General features: G+C 37.8%; 1 long non-coding RNA gene across 1 annotated transcript; it reads left to right on the top strand.

The window, feature by feature from the left end:
• The first annotated feature begins 749 nt into the window (after window positions 1-749).
• LOC113912254 lies at window positions 750-13,608 on the top strand. Its single transcript, XR_003516760.1, has 3 exons — window positions 750-928; window positions 13,015-13,171; window positions 13,374-13,608. It is a non-coding gene; the product is annotated as an uncharacterized LOC113912254 (long non-coding RNA).
• The last annotated feature ends 3,556 nt before the right edge of the window (window positions 13,609-17,164 follow it).

Below are 17,164 nucleotides of genomic sequence, written 5' to 3'. Positions count from 1 at the left end.
GGGTTGAAACCCACAATTCTGCCCAGCCACATTTTGAGGGCCCCCAAACTGACAAATGCCAAGCCAAGTTCTCAGAGCACAAAACAAGACAAACAAGAAGGCAACAACTGTTTCTAGGAAAGAATTGACAACCAACGGGTACCTGAAGGCAAATTCACAAGTCACAATTCAAAGATCTAATTCTTACATTTTTTTTTTTTCCCTGACAATCTGAGTTTGGAAAGGAAGTGTGAAATTTTACCTTTTCTTTCCCCCAGGCGCCACAGATAGAGACCTAGGAGACTTTGGCCAAATTTACCATTTGCCGGCTTCTGCCTGTTCCCCCAGGATCCGTCTGCAGTCTCCGGAGCAAGTCGGCTGTCCCAGCAGGTCCCATCCTGGTCACCAGAAACTGTAGAGGAGGACAAAAAATTTTTCTTCCATCCTTCGTGGTGAGTGCGGCGTTGGGGCCCCTTCTCCAGGACACCTCCTAAGGGGATGCGCTTATCTAAGATGCTTTAAAACCTCTCCGCTGTGCCCACTGAACTCAAGATTATCTTTGGATGTTGGGTTAACCTACTTGTTCAGCCTGAAAACAAACTTTTATTTCCCTAAGGCCTCACCTTGGACCCAGCCCGGTTCCCACGCCGGACTCAGCCTGACCCTGGACCCGGTCCGGTTTCAAAGTCGGACCGTCAGACCCTGGATCGAGTCAGATCCCAGACCCGGACCGATTTCTCAGTTGGACCCAATCCGCCACGGGACCCGGTTCTGTTTTCAAGTCGGGGCTGGTGGCTTCTGGCGGTTTCGGAGCCCGTCGGGAGAAGGGAAGGCTGGATGTGTGCAGGCTCCTGACGGGGAAGCTGAGGAGCCAGGATCCCAAGGGGGGCTCCCCCCGCCAGCGGCGGGAAGCAGCGGGAGAGCCGCAGGAGCTCCAGGGGCTCAGCAGGTATCTGTGGGCTGGGGGCGCGCTCCTTTCTCCTGGGGGGCTGCCGGGGGCTTCCTGTGATTCCCTCTTCTGACGGAAGACCTGTTAAATGGGAAACTGAGGCAGATTAGAAATTTTAAAAGTTTATCAGAGCAAAAACTGATTTGAATCGGGCAGCACCATCTGGAAGTGGGTAGGAGCTCTCCAACGACAGGAGCTCAGGGAGAGAGGCCTTTGTAGAGAAAAGGCAGAAACCAAGTAAGGAAATTATTGCCTGCTATCGCTTGAAGCCTGTTGGCTCTTTGTTGTTTTGGGTTTGTTTTTTCTGTTGGCTCTGTGTGTTGGTTGTCCTTAGCGCTCTGATTTCATAACCTTGAGGCTTGTATAGCCTTAGCTTTTGCTTTGCTGTGTAGACCGTGATGGCCTCAGAGCCACCTCCGTTTAATGGTCTCCTGCGTAATTAATGAACAGATCCGAACTTTATGTCTGCAAAAGCTGATGCAGTTTTGGTGCAGTTTTGGGGTTGTCTTTAAGAAAATGATACACATTTTGCACACCAAAAAAGTGCACGTCTGAAGTGGGGTTCTGAAGCTGAAGCTCTAGGAACTTCATGATCGGTGGATTTCTGAGGCAAAATCGGGCTTACCCTATGTGAAAACCGTCTTGGGTGATGGGTGCAGATTACTGAGGTTGGTATTTCACGGCTGAGAGCTGAGCCGCAGACCACCATTTCAGTTAGTGTCTCCTCTCACTGTCCTTTTCGTGTGCTGGGAACTTCCAGAAAGGATGCCTATGAAGTGAGAATGACCGATGATTGGGTGTTGGCGCAGGCAGCCTACTGTATTCTCACCTACCCTCCGGCCCCTCCCTGTCGTCTCAAAGTCTTTGCTAAATTTTAGAATCCTAGAACTCGATGGGACCTAATTGTAGTGATTGCCCAGTGTATAAGTTCCACAGAAATCTGTTCTTTTAACCAATTTACATATGCAGGCACTTTTTTTTCTTTTTTTTTTATACCTCTTTTTTATTGTTATGTTAATCACCATATATTACATCATTAGTTTTTGGTGCAGTGTTCCATGATTCATTGTTTGTTCATAACACCCAGTGCTCCATGCAGAATGTGCCCTCCTCAATACCCATCACCAGGCTAACCCATCCCCCTGCCCCCCTCCCCTCTAGAACCCTCAGTTTGTTTTTCAGAGTCCATCATCTCTCATGGTTCATCTCCCCCTCTGACATACTCCCCTTTTCTTCCTCTCCTGTTATCTTCTTCTTTTTCTTTTTTCTTAAAATATGTTGCGTTATTTGTTTCAGAAGTACAGATCTGTGATTCAACAGTCTTGCACAATTCACAGCGCTCACCGTAGCACATACCCTCCCCATTATCTATCACCCAGCCACCCCATCCCTCCCACCCCCAACCATTCCAGTAACACTCAGTTTCTTTCCTGAGATTAAGAATTCCTCATATCAGTGAGGTCATGTGATACATGTCTTTCTCTGATTGACTTATTTCACTCAGCATAACACCCTCCAGTTCCATCCACGTCGTTATGCAGGCACTTTTAATTGAAAAGTCTTTATTCTTCTCTTTTGCATAAAAAAGAAAAAAAAACGAGTGTGATTCTATTGATACTAGAATTAAGAAGTGCTAACATATCATGTCTCGCTGGGAGTTATCTTGTTATTGATGTCTGGACGTCCTGTTGATAGGCTGCTTGCTTTGATGATCACATATCACTTTATTTTGATGTTTTCAATCTCCTATTTGGGGCAGGTTTGGTAGTCAAAATATAATTAAGTAGATGCTTTTAATATACAAATGCCCGTGTGATTACAACATCAAGGGATTATATTTATTCTGGAAAGAAGTGTAAAATTTAAAAGGTTGGAGATAATGGCATTATTTCAAAATCTCTCTCTGAGTAAATGAATTTTTTAATATAATGATACCAATCGATAAAGATTCTTCTCTCTTCAGACCATTCTGGCTCACAATCCCTTGTTGAAAGGCTTGTGTTGTAAGTAATAAAAATGCAAGGGGCATTTACTACGCGGTTGTGTATCTGAACACATAGGTATTATAGTGCTGATCCACAGAAGAAAATATTATTCTATAATATTTTCTGTACCAAAATTATAAACAGAGCTTAGATTTGATAAAAGATGAAAGAAGAAACATTTAAAATGAAACAAATTTTTTAGGGCCTGGATCGATCTTGAAACAATGATTCATTTTTTTCTTTAGTTGTTTTTGTTTCTGTTTTCCACTCGTGAAATGGAATCTTCATATTGTCATTTCAAATTACAATGTAATACGATCTCTTTGTCCTGTTTCATTATTCCTGTTTCCCAGTCCCACCATAAACAATTATTATACATTGTTTGGCCTGTATCCTTATATTTGCATGTGTCCTTGGAAAATGTGGCAGCATTCTGTGTGTATGTTTTTAGAATTTGTTTTATTTGTAAAATTTACAAAGCTACAGAAATGTTGAGAGATAAGTAAAATGAAGAACTTAGATTTACAGTTGTTACCCTGTTGTCTTTTTCTGTCTATGATTCCTTCAATTTTTCTCTTATTACCTTGGGAGTTGCAAGACAATTATTTTCTAACTCTATTCCTAGCATTCATCTGTAAAGAGGAGCTTTACAGCTCTTCTATACCTTTCTCTATCCCTTCCTCTTTTGATCCATTGTTGTTGTTGCTTTTTTAATTCAATCTATCAAAATTCCTTGCAATTACTTTTCTTCTTCATGTCCAAATTGAGCTAACTTTGGAATGTGGAATCCCTTCAGGTGGCTCCTATGTGTTTTTGACATGACCCCATGATCTCTTTAAGCATTTTCTGGCTTTCTGATTCAATAAGTTGCATACTTATTCACCTATTTCATTTTGTACTTTCTCTGTCCCAGACCTGGAATTAATCCTAAGAGCCCTGGTTTCTTCTGGGGAGGAGCAGACGTAGTCTTCAGGATATGAGCTTATTTATGGCTACTGGAATCTACTTTGCTCCTGGGGTATTTCTGTGAATAGAACTAAAATATACACATATTTTGGAAAATATGAATTCATACTAATAGCTGTAACTAAAATTCAATACTAAGTTTTTTCTCACCATCTTCTCTCCTACGTTTATATACCTCTTCTTCCCCAATGAAAATTCTCACAACCAAACATATATTATTCCTTTGATCAAAAGCAAATATAATTTCAAAATTACAACCATAATATTACCAACAATAAACCTCCTGATTTCAGTATTTCTTTGCAATTTGAGTTGTCCCATCTAAGTACAAGCAATATATACCTATTTGTTCATATTCTTTGAGTCTTTCAGGTGTGTATTAAATTTTCCTCATGTAGATGTTAATGTGTATGTATTTGTAATTAAAATATGTTACTGTGATATAGATCTCATTTTGTTTCTTTTTTCAATTCAAGATTATATTAAACTATGGGGCTTTTTTAGAATTTTAAAAATTTATTTATTTATTTATTTATTTATTTATTTATTTATTTATTAGAGAGAGAGAGAGAATGAGTGAGAAAACATGAGCAAGGAGAGGGAGAAGCAGAGTCCCCGCTGAGCAGGGAGCCAGATATGGTGCTAGATCCGAGGGCCCAGGATCATGACCTGAGCTGAAGGCTGATGGTTAACTGACTGAACTACCCAGGTGCCCTATATTAAGATCATTTAAGATCTGGTCATGTTGCTGGGTTCATCCAGTCCATTGCTTCTCTTTCATGGTATTCCAGACTATGCATCCACTTCTTTTTACTGAGCCTTTCTCCCCAGACTTGGGCAAGTAGATTGCCTTAAACCTTCTGATATTGCATACAAAGCTGCCATTAACATGCCCATAGTGTCCTTATGAACCTCTCTGGAAACTTCTCTGGAATATATATTCAGGAACAAGTTTGATAAATTACTGAATACAAATGAACTTACTTTGACTATCAGATTATTCTCTAGAATTGATGTTACTACTACACACCCACCATAAGTGCTTGAGAATACCTTTATCCCAATTACCATTAATTGATATTATCCAGCTTTCGGATTTCTTTAGTTTCCCAACATGAGGAATATATATATATCAGTGTCTCATTGTTTTAGTGGCTTATTTCTAGATATTAAAGTTTGAATATGTTTTCATATGTTTGTTAGCAATTTGCATTTTCCTTCTGTGAACTGCATGTTCTTATTCATTACTCATATTTATTTTTTTCTATAAATATTATATTTATAAATCTGGAATCAGCAAATACCCCTTGAACATCTGAAAGGATAAAATAAAAATGTAATTCTTTTTTTTAATTTTGTATTTTAATTTTTATTTCTTTTGGCTTTTTAAGCTTTTGTTTTGATTCCAGTTAGTAAATACAGTGTTATATTAGTTTCAGGTGTACATTATAGTGATTCAACAATTCCATACATCACCTGGTGCTCATCACAATATGTGCCCTCCTTAATCCCCATCACCTATTTAACCTATTCCCCCCACCAACTTCCCCTCTGGTAACCCATCAGTTTGTTCTTTATAATTCAGAGTCTGTTTCTCAATTTGTCTCTCTCTCTCTCTTTTTCCCTTTGTTGGATAAATAATTTTTTTGGATAAATACCCAGTAGTGCAATTGCTGGCTTATAAGGTAGTTCTAGTTTTAAATTTTTGAGGAACCTCCATACTGTTTTCCAGAGTGGCTAGCCCAGTTTATATCCCAACCAATAGTGCAGGAGGGTTCCTTTTTCTCCACATCCTCGTCAACACCTGTTGTTTCTTGAGTTTTTTGATTTTAGCCATTCTGACAGCTGTGAAGTGACATCTCGTGGTTTTTATTTGCATTTCTCTGAAGGTAAGTGATGATGAATATCTTTTCATGTGTCAGTCTGCCATCTGTATGTCTTCTTAGAGAATGTCTATTCATGTCTTCTGCCCATTTTTTAATTGGATTATTTGGTTTGGGTGTTGAATTTTAGAAGTTCTTTATGTATTTTGGATACTAACCCGTTATTGGATATGTCCTTTGTAAATATCTTCTCCCATTCCGTAGGTTGCCTTTTAGTTTTGTTGATTGTTCCTTCACTGTGCAGAGGCTTTTTATTTTGATATAGTCCAAATAGTTTATGTTTGCTTTTATTTCACTTGCCTCAGGAGACATGTCTAGAAAAAAGTTGCTATGGCCATCATTGCTCATATTTCAGTTGGGTTTCCCATCTTGCTCTGATGGGAAACAGTCCCTTTAGGGTTAGTTTTCATGGACTAAAAATGTTGATGGTGATTCTAGTATCAACAAGAAGATATTTATTTTTTCATTAGAGTGAGTAATTTGACTGCTAGGATAACAAGGAAGTTTGCTTAACTGTCACAAGAGATAAAGTCATTTTATAATGACAAAAAGTCACTTCATGAGCATGATATAAATTTAGATAAATTTAAATAAATTATAAATATATATGCACTCAACATTAGAGGACCTAAATATGTAAAGCAAACATTGATAAATCTCGAGACAGAGAAAGACAGAAATATAATAATAGTAGGAGACTTTAGTACCCCACTCTCAACAGTGGAGAGGTCATCCAGACAAAAAAATCAATGAGAAAACAGTAGACCTGAGCAACACTAGACCAAATAGACCTAACATACATATGTACACCAAACAGCATCAGAATACATTTTTCTCAAGCATACATGGAACATTCTGTATGATATGCATGTTGTAAAAAACGAGTCTTTACTAAGTTAAGAATATTAATTTTATTTATTTAAAAATATTTCCATAAATAAGTACTTGCTTTATTAGAGTTGAGCACAATTACTGTTTCTGATTTCATATTTAAAAATGTTGAATTAAATATTGATAAATTCCAGGGGTGCCTGGGTGGCTAAGTCAGTTCAGCATCTACATTTGGCTCAGGTCATGATCCCAGGGTCCTGGGATCCAGCCCCGCATCAGGCTCCCTGCTCAGTGGGGAGTCTTCTTCCCTCTCCCTCTGCTGCTCCCCCTGCTTGTGCTTGCTCCCTCCCACATTCTCTCTCTTTCTCTTTTTCTCTCTGTGTCAAATAAATAAGTAAAATCTTTAAGAAATATGTATTAATAAAGTCTTATATTTATTTGTACTTTTTACTACTTTGAATTCATCAAATATTTGTATAGTTAAATTATCTCACAAAGCAGCATTATCTCAAAAGAAAACAGAATAGATTTCCTGAAGCTTGACTTATTATGTAGCTTCTCTAAAATATTTTCATTTAATTAAAAATTATAATGACATACTAAGCTTCTAAAATTGTTAAAATATTGGTACAGCAGGGATAACACACAAATATTAGATTTAAAATTTATTTTGTTACATATATTTTAAATGTAATTCTGTCAATAAAATATTTGAAAAGATAATTTTTAATTTACATATTTGATGTATCCAAAATACACATTTAGTAGAAATCTTTTAAGAATCTTGTTTTCTTTTTTTTTTTTAATGAATCCTGTTTTCTTAATGTCTTTCTCTTTGTATGTGTGTGTCTTTCTCTTTTAAAAGGAGAGTGGATTTGTTCAGTTTTGTTGGTGAAATAATAAAGGGCAAGTGACAGAAAATTGTTGGCCAGATTACATCAGTAGCATTTTTAAAGAGCCTTAATTCCTTTTTTAAGAGATATTTTATTTATTTATTTATTCAAGAGAAAGAGAGAGAGCAAGAGGGCTTGATCTCAGGACCCTGAGATTATGACTTGAACAGAAACACAGAATTGGATGCTCAACCGACTGAGCCACCCAAGCTCCCCAAGCCTTAATTCTAATCAAATATTGAGAATAACTAAGATATATTATATATACCTAGATATAAGGTATGGTTTTTTTCTTTCCCAAACTTTCCTCAGGAAAGAGAAAGTTACCTCATACAAGATTCCTCAAAAAGTTATGAATATTAAAGAATAAACCATCAATAATTTTATTGTTAATAACAAAGTACAGTTTGGAGAAGACACATTAGCCTAAAACAATCCCAGTAGTAATTTTTGGTTGCTCATCAAGGTCACCTGAAGTAATTGGTAAAAATATAAGACAAAGAAATTTAATGTAGATTCAGTGATTATTCTAGGAAACACTTTGTTGTGACAATCATAAAGCTTGGGTATAATTGTAAACATGTCTTTAGAGACTGAGTAAGTGGAGATTTTGGGTTGGATAGGGGAGATTTTTGGGTTTGGGTAAAACTTCTGGTAACAGCATTCATGCCTGTATTCAAAAAGTTACCTCCACAACTTACACAGAAATAATAGCAATGTGCTCTGGGAAACTAGGTTAGATAACTCAAATATTCATTTTTAGGAATGAAAAATTGTTGATGTAAAAGATGCATTTGATGAGTTTAAACAAATTGTTGCACAGAGAAAAAGTAATATATTAATGATTTATTTTACATTGTAGGTATATATTACTAATAATATAGTCAACATTATAAGGTGGCATTATATATCATCAACATCCCTAAAATTTAATCTATTCAAATTGATCCAAAAAGTTTTCTCATTGCTAGAAGAGCAGACCATATGGTATTCATGTCCCTATTATATCAGCCATAAACAGAGATGCAAATAATATGCTAATTAAAACGGAAAACTTAAAAAAAGTTACATTTTACGAGTTATAAGTTTGTTGATGAATTTCAATTTGTTAGGTGTATAATAATATAATTATTGTTTCAAAAAGTTCCTTTCATCTGTGTTCAGGGATTCATCTTTTTCTTATCACTTAATATCATTTTAGGGCAGATTGGAAAATATGCCAGTAACTTTGGCTATTAAAATTTAGACCTATTTTTTAATTTCAGTCCCATATTCTTTTCAAAGTTTCTTTTCTTTAATTTCCTAGGGAGAAGCTTGAACCCTTTTGTTCAAGGTTGAAGTGCGTATATGAGAGAGGAAGGGAGAGAGAGAAGAGAAAGCATATGTTTTTCTAAGTGAATGAAGTTTAAAAGTTCCCTCCATTGTCATATCCCCATGGAATGTTGTTTATGGCAGAGAGAATAAGAGATGGAATATTCAAATTCAAGGACACTACAGGGTCAAGTAAACAGAGAAATACCTGATCTGGGTGAATAATCAAAACAACAGTCAACATTTTGCAGCTCATATTAAGAGGAAACACTGTGTAGATTATGCTTATGGTAAAATTTGAAGATCTGAAGAAGCAGAATATTAAAGCCTAGAAATAATTGCCACCATGCCCTTCTATTTTTAAAAAAAGCATTTATTTTAGAAAGAGAGAGCATGCATACCTGTGTGGGGCGAGGGAATGGAGGGGGAGGGAGACAAGCAGACCCCCCGCTGAGTGTGGAGCTGGAATTGGGACTCAGTCCCAGGACACCGAGATCATGACCTGAGCCAAAATCAAGAGCTGGATGCTTAACTGAATGAGCCACCCAGGCATCCCCCCTCCCACATGTCCTTCTATGTAACATGCAGTCTTCCATGCATTGTACTTATTTTAATCTTCTTTAAAAAGTCTTTAGGGTAGGGACACCTGGGTGTCTCAGTCGTTAAGCATCTGCCTTCGGTTAAGGTCATGATCCCAGGGTTCTGGGATCGAGTCCCACATTGGGCTCCTTGTTCAGTGAGGAGTCTGCTTCTCCCTCTGCCTGCCGCTCCCCCCGCCCCCGCCGCTTGTGCTCTCTCTCGCTCTCTCGCTCTCTTTCTCTCTCTCAAATAAATAAATAATAAAATCTTTAAAAAAAAAAGTCTTTAGGGTAGATAATCTTACTACCTCATTTTAGATTAGGAAACAGGCATACAACTTGTTGAGAGTTAGAAAGTGGAGACACTGGTATTCAAATGCTAGCCCTCTAACTCCTGAGTGTATGCTCTTCGTCACTATGCAATACTGTCTGTCCTTCAGTATCCTGGAAAGTCTGTTAAGTGAGAACATGTCATGTGGAATGACGCCTGGAAAATGTTACAGTATACCAGAGGCGGGACAAGGCAATGAGATTTCAAAACAGAACTACTTTCTTTGGGTCACATTGCCTGCTTCTCTCCTCCAGCCCAGAGCTTCCTTGCTTTGACCGTAGTGTGAGAGGGCACCGGAACCAGCTCTATACCCAGATATCACAGTCCAGAGGTATGGGGGAGTTATGACCGTGGGCTGAAAATTTTCAGAATGTGGGTACAGGAGCCCATGGATAAGTATTTCCTGCTTTCTTCTTCCCCCAAACAGAAAGTCCTGAGACACTTTATATAGCTTTGCAGACAGTCCAAATGAAGGGATTAAAGTCACCCAGGTGGCTAATTGAATAATGCAGCTTTGTGTTGGCTCTTCTTGCTTTCCAGCTTTGCTCCTTTGACCTTTGATCCAGCTCCCTGGGATTAAACACCCCCCAGTAAATTGCTCTTGTGTTAACCTTTGTCTCAAGGCTCTAAGGGAAACCAGGGTCAGAACAAAAGGAATATGTCTATTTCAGCAGGTTAGCTGTGTAGTGGAGGGGAGCATTGTGTATCACTGAGAGTTTTCTTAGGGTAAAGAGGCTAGATTATTGATCCTCAACCCTCGCTGCATAATAGAATTATCTGAAGAGATTTTTTTAAATAATTAACTTTTCTAGAGGAATTTTAGGTTCACAGCAAAATTGAGAGGAAGATACAGATTTGCCATGTCCCCACTGCCACACATGCATGGCCTCCCCATTATCAACGACCCTCATCAGAATGGTACATTTGCTTCATTTGATGACCTACATTGACACATCATAATCCATAGTTTACATTAGAATTCACTCTTGGTTTTGTTTATTCTATGCATTTGGATAAATGTGTAATGATTTGTATCCACCATTATAGTATTGTGCAGAGTATTTCATCCTCTGTAGTGTGCCTATTCATCTCTGCCCTTCCCTTCCACCTTCCCACAGCCTCTGGCAAACACTGATCTTTTTCCTGTCTCTGGAGAGAATTTTAAAAATAATTTTATCTGTGTCTCACCTTCAGAAATTCTGATTTAATAATTCTGGAGTTGGTCTGAGCATCAGTAAGTTTTGAAATTTTCTGGAGGATAATATATAGCCAGGATTGAGAAACCTGGACTAAATCATGCTTAAATTATTAAAAGAAGGATTTAAAAGAGAAGGAGAGATCAAAGTGGGATATTTCATAGTTCATAGCTTTTCAGAAAAGGGAAGAGAATGGGATTCAGGGTACATGTGGAGAGATTAATTTGTGCAAGACAGGGGAACACCTACATGGTAAGGACCCAGGAATTTGTTTTCTCTCACATTCTTCTGCACAGGCATTGCCTGGGGATCTTGTTAAAATGCAGGTTCTGATTCTTTAGATCTGGTCTGAAATTCTAACGTCTGACAAACTCCAGGTGATGCAGTGCTGCTGGTCTGTTAGACACATTTTTATTAGCAAGGACTTGGGGTTTATGTTTTTTCAGGTAAATGTGATCAAAAGGCAAAGGGGAAAGGGAGCTTAGGGTGTATTTAAAAATAATTCTTTACAATGCTTAACTGATGATCCATGGAATCTAAGCTCAATAAAAAGGGAAGTGAAAAAGAGATTATTGAATAGGACACGATTAGAGGGGTCAATGACTGAAGGTTTTGATGCCAATGAAACAGGATTGCAGTGACATTACTGAAGAAATCAAGTTGGAAATATAGGACGGTGTGGTGGTCTCAGAGTGGGATATTTGCATTAATGGTATTGGGTAGGAATGAATTTCAGGTAATGAAAAGTGAAGGGCTCAAACTGAGGGAGCTAGGTAAGAGTAAAGGAGATCATTAGAGAGAAGATCAAGGAATTACAAGGCCAGGAGGTTAGATTACTCTTAAAGAGGTTCAAGTTTGGTAAAGAGGAAAGCATGAGTCATACAACAAAGTCTTCAGTGGATGAAAGGGACTCACTGATAGATTATTATGACAGAGGGTAGAATTATTTAAGTTGATTGGTATGAACCTCAAAGGTGTAGGGCTTTTTTTAGGAACAGTAATTTCCATTCCAACATGACATTGGGAAACATGGAGGACATAACTCCATTCTTTTGACCCAGAAGTACTTGAGATGTAAGAGAATAGAATCTCTGCTTACAGGCCTACAGAGATTTCAGTTATAGGAAGAAAGATGGAGCATGTGAAGTACTTGAGGATGGAGAAAAACTCGACAGATCTCAGAAAACAAGTTCTAGCATCACAGTTTGGGGTGAAAGCAGTAGGAGGATTAAGGTCCAGGAGAGAAATTATAGATAAATTTTGGGGAGACAGTTAGTAAAGAAGAAAAGTCCAGAAAGGCTGTTTGGGCAGTGACCAAGAAAAACATCAGTTGGGTTGGGGGTGGTTATCTTCTTATATTTTCTTGGAGAAAGACATGCTCTTGGGTAAAATAGTAATCCTATGTGTTTTGGAAAGGACTCCCCAACTCCTTTCCTCCAAAGAGCCAGACATTTTCATCTCTTTAGTCTGCTGATGTTGACAACTGCAATTAGTGCAGTACTAGATAGTAACATGGAGAAAATGGATGTAAACCAAGAAGGCATCATTTCTAGCATCTCAGGAGCTTAGAAGTCTCCAAATGAAGATAGGGGTCTTATTTTCCCCTAAGAACTCATGCCATAGACTGTCAGAAATAGTGTAAGATGATGGCTAAGGATTGATACAGTTCCTGGAACCAGGCTGCTTGGGTCCAAATTTTGACTCCGACCCATACTAGCTTCACGACTTTGGCAAGTTACTGAACCTGCCACAGGATCGTTATCTATAAAATGAGCATAGTTACAGTGTCTAACTCACGGGTCTGTGGTGAGGATTTAGTAAATTAATACGTGTAAAGCATTAAGAAGAGTGACTAACACATAGTGCTATACAAGTGTTTGATGCTTTATTTAAATAATTGCTGGGCTTATAATATTTTATTTTTATTTAATGTGTTTTTTTTTGTTTTGTTTTGTTTTTTTTTTTTTTTTTTTTTTTTTAGGGAAGATCATAATCTAACAGCAAATCCCTAGGAGATGAGTCCTTACTGTTTATTATTTAATAGTTATAACTAAAACAACTGCAAGTTGCATAGACATATATACACACTTTTTTTTTTTTTTAATCTTTTAGGCAAAGCGAAATTACGTCAGCGTACCAGTGGAAATATTGCAAAGCAGAGACTGGGAGTAGGTAAAACAATGCTATGGAAAGAAGGAACTGCCACCTAAACAGAGAGGGGGCTGGTATTTAAAACACCACAGAGTGAGAAGACAACCAGAGGCTTCAGGTGAGCCAGACTTCTCACTGCATGTGGGAGTCTCAGCCACTCCCAGGTTGGGTGTAGAATTCCATGGGAAGCAAGGCTCTCAGATGGAAATAAATTGAAAGCAGTTTTAATTACAGTATTCCTGTACTTGTTACTGAGGAAGGCAGGCAGCTGCCTGTGAAGGAACCAGTGAATTGAACTTTGTTGTTGTTCACTTCCTCAGCGGGAGTTTGATACCGCCTGGCCGTGAGCTGCTTGGAATAAAAGCACCCACCATGAACCAGATGGTGAGGTATATACCCCAAGTGCATCTACCCAGGAAAAATTGACCTCTCAATCCAAGCCACATCATTATTTGGGAGGATCAGGAAGCTCAATGAATATTTTTCATTAATTTCCTTTGACTAAAGATCCTTTTTTTTTTCTTTTGCATTAGGAAGAAATTGCAACATGTTTCCAATCCAGCACCTAAATAAATCTTTGTCTTTACACATTTTCTTGTCTATTTCCAAGGCTTTCTTCATTCATTCAAGCAATGTTGATTGGCTTTATTGTTTGCCAGGCAGGATGGTTAATTTTATGTATCAACTTGAGTGGGCCATAGGATGCCCAGACATTTGATCAAATAGGATTCTGGGTGTGTGTGTGAGGGTGTTTCTGGATAACATTAACACTGAATGAGACCAAGTAAAGCAGATTGTCCTCCCCAGTGGGGTATGCCCTGGGTAAGCAGAAATTTCCATTAGTAAGAATAAATTCCTCCTGCCTGACTACTGAGGTGGGACATCATTTTTTCTCCGGCTTTCAGACGCGAACTGAAACATCTCTTCTTCGTTCTCAAGTATTATGGCTTTTAGATGGCACTCACACCATTAGCTCCCTTGGTTCTCAGAACTTTGGACTTGGACTAGAACTACACTGTCAATTCCACATCTCTGGCTTGCCAATTGCAGATCTTGGGAATTCTTAAGCTTCCATAATTGCATGTTCAATTTCTTTTAATAAATCTCTTTCTGTATAATATATACATTCTACTGGTTCTGATTCTCTCAAGAACCCTGGCTAATATACCAGGCTTTTAGTTAGATGTTAGAAATAGAGTAATTGACAAGTTGGTCAAATCCCAAGCACTTCCAACATAGTGAGCATTACCAAATAATTACATAAATTTAAAATATTTTATTTTATTTTATTTTTTTATAAATTTATTTTTTATTTATTTGAGAGAGCGAGAATGAGAGAGAGAGCACATGAGAGGGGGCAATGGTCAGAGGGAGAAGCGGACTCCGGCTGAGCAGGGAGCCCGATGCGGGACTCGATCCCGGGACTCCAGGATCATGACCTGAGCCAAAGGCAGTCGCTTAACCGACTGAGCCACCCAGGAGCCCTAAAATATTTTAGATTTGTCCCAGGTGCCTAAAGGAAATTCACATTTATATTTTTTTTTCTTTTTCTTTTGAGAAGGAGATAATATTGTAGAATATTTGCATCTTCCTGTTTGATAGGGATATTTCCATACATGTGAGTTACCAAATATTCTGTACTATGTGCTTTCCATGTTGGATATTTGATCCTGCTGCTTTAGTCTGAATTTCCCCAGGTTTAAATTTGAAGCACCACTCTAATCCTTGCATTGATAGAGTAACTCTATCCTAATGAAAATTCAGATCAGATGCTATTTTATAGATGGAAATATTTTTAATTTACATTTTGAAAGAAATGACCCTAGAATAAGTAAAACCATAAAAAAGATGAAAAAATCTTCAGATTTCTATGTAACAAAAATAAGTCTATATAATTCAAATCCCACTGCCATTAGCCAACTGGGTGAGTTTTGATAAGTCACTTTTTTTTTAATTTATAATAATGAGATTTTACTTCTCTCTAAAGTTTTTTTCTGACTCAAAAAGGCAGGCTTAATCACTTCCTCCTTTGTGTATTTCTGTACTGCTTATTGACTTGTAGTTAGATATCTCTTTGCCATGGGACTGTGCTCATGTGTCCTGTGAGCTCCAAGAGGGATGATGTCCCTCTAGGCAGCCAGCACTCATTCTCAGTCTCCCTTTCCATCCCTAGTCACCAGCAGAGCGGGGCACACATGTGACGTGCCAGGAATGCTGGTTGTGCTAAACTGAACACTGAGGCTCCTTTAAGTTTCAAGGCTCAGGGATATCATGGCTGACAAGACACTTCAAGTTTAGCAAAAGCACTTCCCACTTCTCCAGAGGCCAAACTCCTTTGGATTGCTTATGAATGTTGTATGTTCTTCCTGACTGTTTTTTTTTGTTTTGTTTTGTTTTGTTTTGATTATCTTTTTCCGCACAGGTCGAACAGTCAGAATATAATTAACTAGATGCTTTTCATATGTAAATATCACAGTGATTACAATACCAAACTTCACTGGGTATCAAAAAGAATGACTCTTTTCTACATGAAAATTCAAAGATTAGATAAAATTACCATGACTTTCAGATTTCTTTTATTCTATCCTGTGGACAATCCTATCTCTCTTTTTTCTTTTCCTTTTGAATAGACATTCTACTTAGTTAAGAAAACTCTTTCCAGGTGCCTGGTCCTTAACATATTCCCTTCCTATTCTATCTGAAGGCCATCTGCCAAGCTTGATGAAAATGCTAATGGAGCTTCCTCTGGGCCTGCCAAGTGATTCTGTGTTCCTCTGGGATCTCATATTCAAAACAAATATCCTGATGCAAAATAACAGCAGGAGAAGGTGCAAGAATAAAGAAGGGCAATAAATCTTATCAGTACCTATGGATTTTATAACCCAAACCAGCTTTTTAACATAACTAGTACTGATTTCCCTAAGTAAAATGAGTCATGGAGATAGCATTGACTCTCTGCCAAGTGCCAAGCACTCTGCATATGCTACAGTTATTAATTCACTTAATCTTCAAAACAAACTTATCTCTAAAAATACTGTCATTATCTACATTTTACAGATTAGGAAATGAAGGCAGAATGGCCAGGGTGAAGTTGCTACTAAAGAGCCAGAGGTTCAAATTCTGAGTGGTGATAACCAACTTTTATAACCATTGCAAATACATAAGAAGTCCTGTTTCCCCACATCCCTAATGTTGCAGATCCATCCTTCATCAGAGGCTGAAGGAATTTCTGTTTGGCACATTGTCTTGCGGCAGAGGGAAAAGACTTCACATCTGTGAGCTGGCTTCTAAAGCTTCTGCTCAGAAGTGACACACCTCATTATTGTCCACATATTTTCCATAGCAAGTCACATGACCGCTCCTGAAGTCAGGGGAGGGGGGCGGTGAGGTGGGTAAGGCACACTTCACAAGGCCACACCTGATGTCAGGGAGAGACTCTGTAAGTCATACAATAATAATTTTGAGTTACATACCAAGCCCCGACACCAATGAGATAGAGAAGTATAGTCCTCTTCCAGGAGGAGACCTACATATTTTGAGCAGGGATATCTACTGCTCTGTGATACTCATACATATAAAATAGTATCTCATCAGTATTTTTTATATGTCTAGTGGCTGTTGGAATTTTGTCTTCTGTGAATGTCCTAGGCATATAATTTGCCTGTTTTATATTGGTTTGCTTTCTTTTCTTATTGAAGATATAAATATTTTCCTATTTTATGCATTGCAAAAATAACCATATTATAAAAATGGGGTCAATAATGAACTTAAGTTATATGGCTATAGTATGGAATATATAATAATAAATATAAGAATTTGATCATATGTGACATATGGTAAATTCTCAATAAATGTGAGTTATTATTATTTTTTAATATTGTCTAGAATGCAGTTCAGCAAATTATAACCTGTGGGCCAAATGTGGCCCTTAATTTTTATAAATAAAGTTTTATTGGAATAGAGCCACACACATTTGTTAGGTATTATCTATGGCTGTTTTGTACTACAAAAGCAAAGTTGGATGATTGTGACAGAGACTGTATGTCTTGCAAAACCTAACATATTTACTATCTGTCCCTTCCCAGAAAAAGTTTGCCAACTGCTAATCTAG

This window comes from Zalophus californianus, chromosome 14, assembly GCF_009762305.2.
Source record: "Zalophus californianus isolate mZalCal1 chromosome 14, mZalCal1.pri.v2, whole genome shotgun sequence".
In the NCBI taxonomy this organism is placed as follows: Eukaryota; Metazoa; Chordata; class Mammalia; order Carnivora; family Otariidae; genus Zalophus; species Zalophus californianus.
The sequence above is the reverse complement of the archived record's forward strand: the minus strand, read 5'-3'. Positions and strand labels throughout refer to the sequence as shown.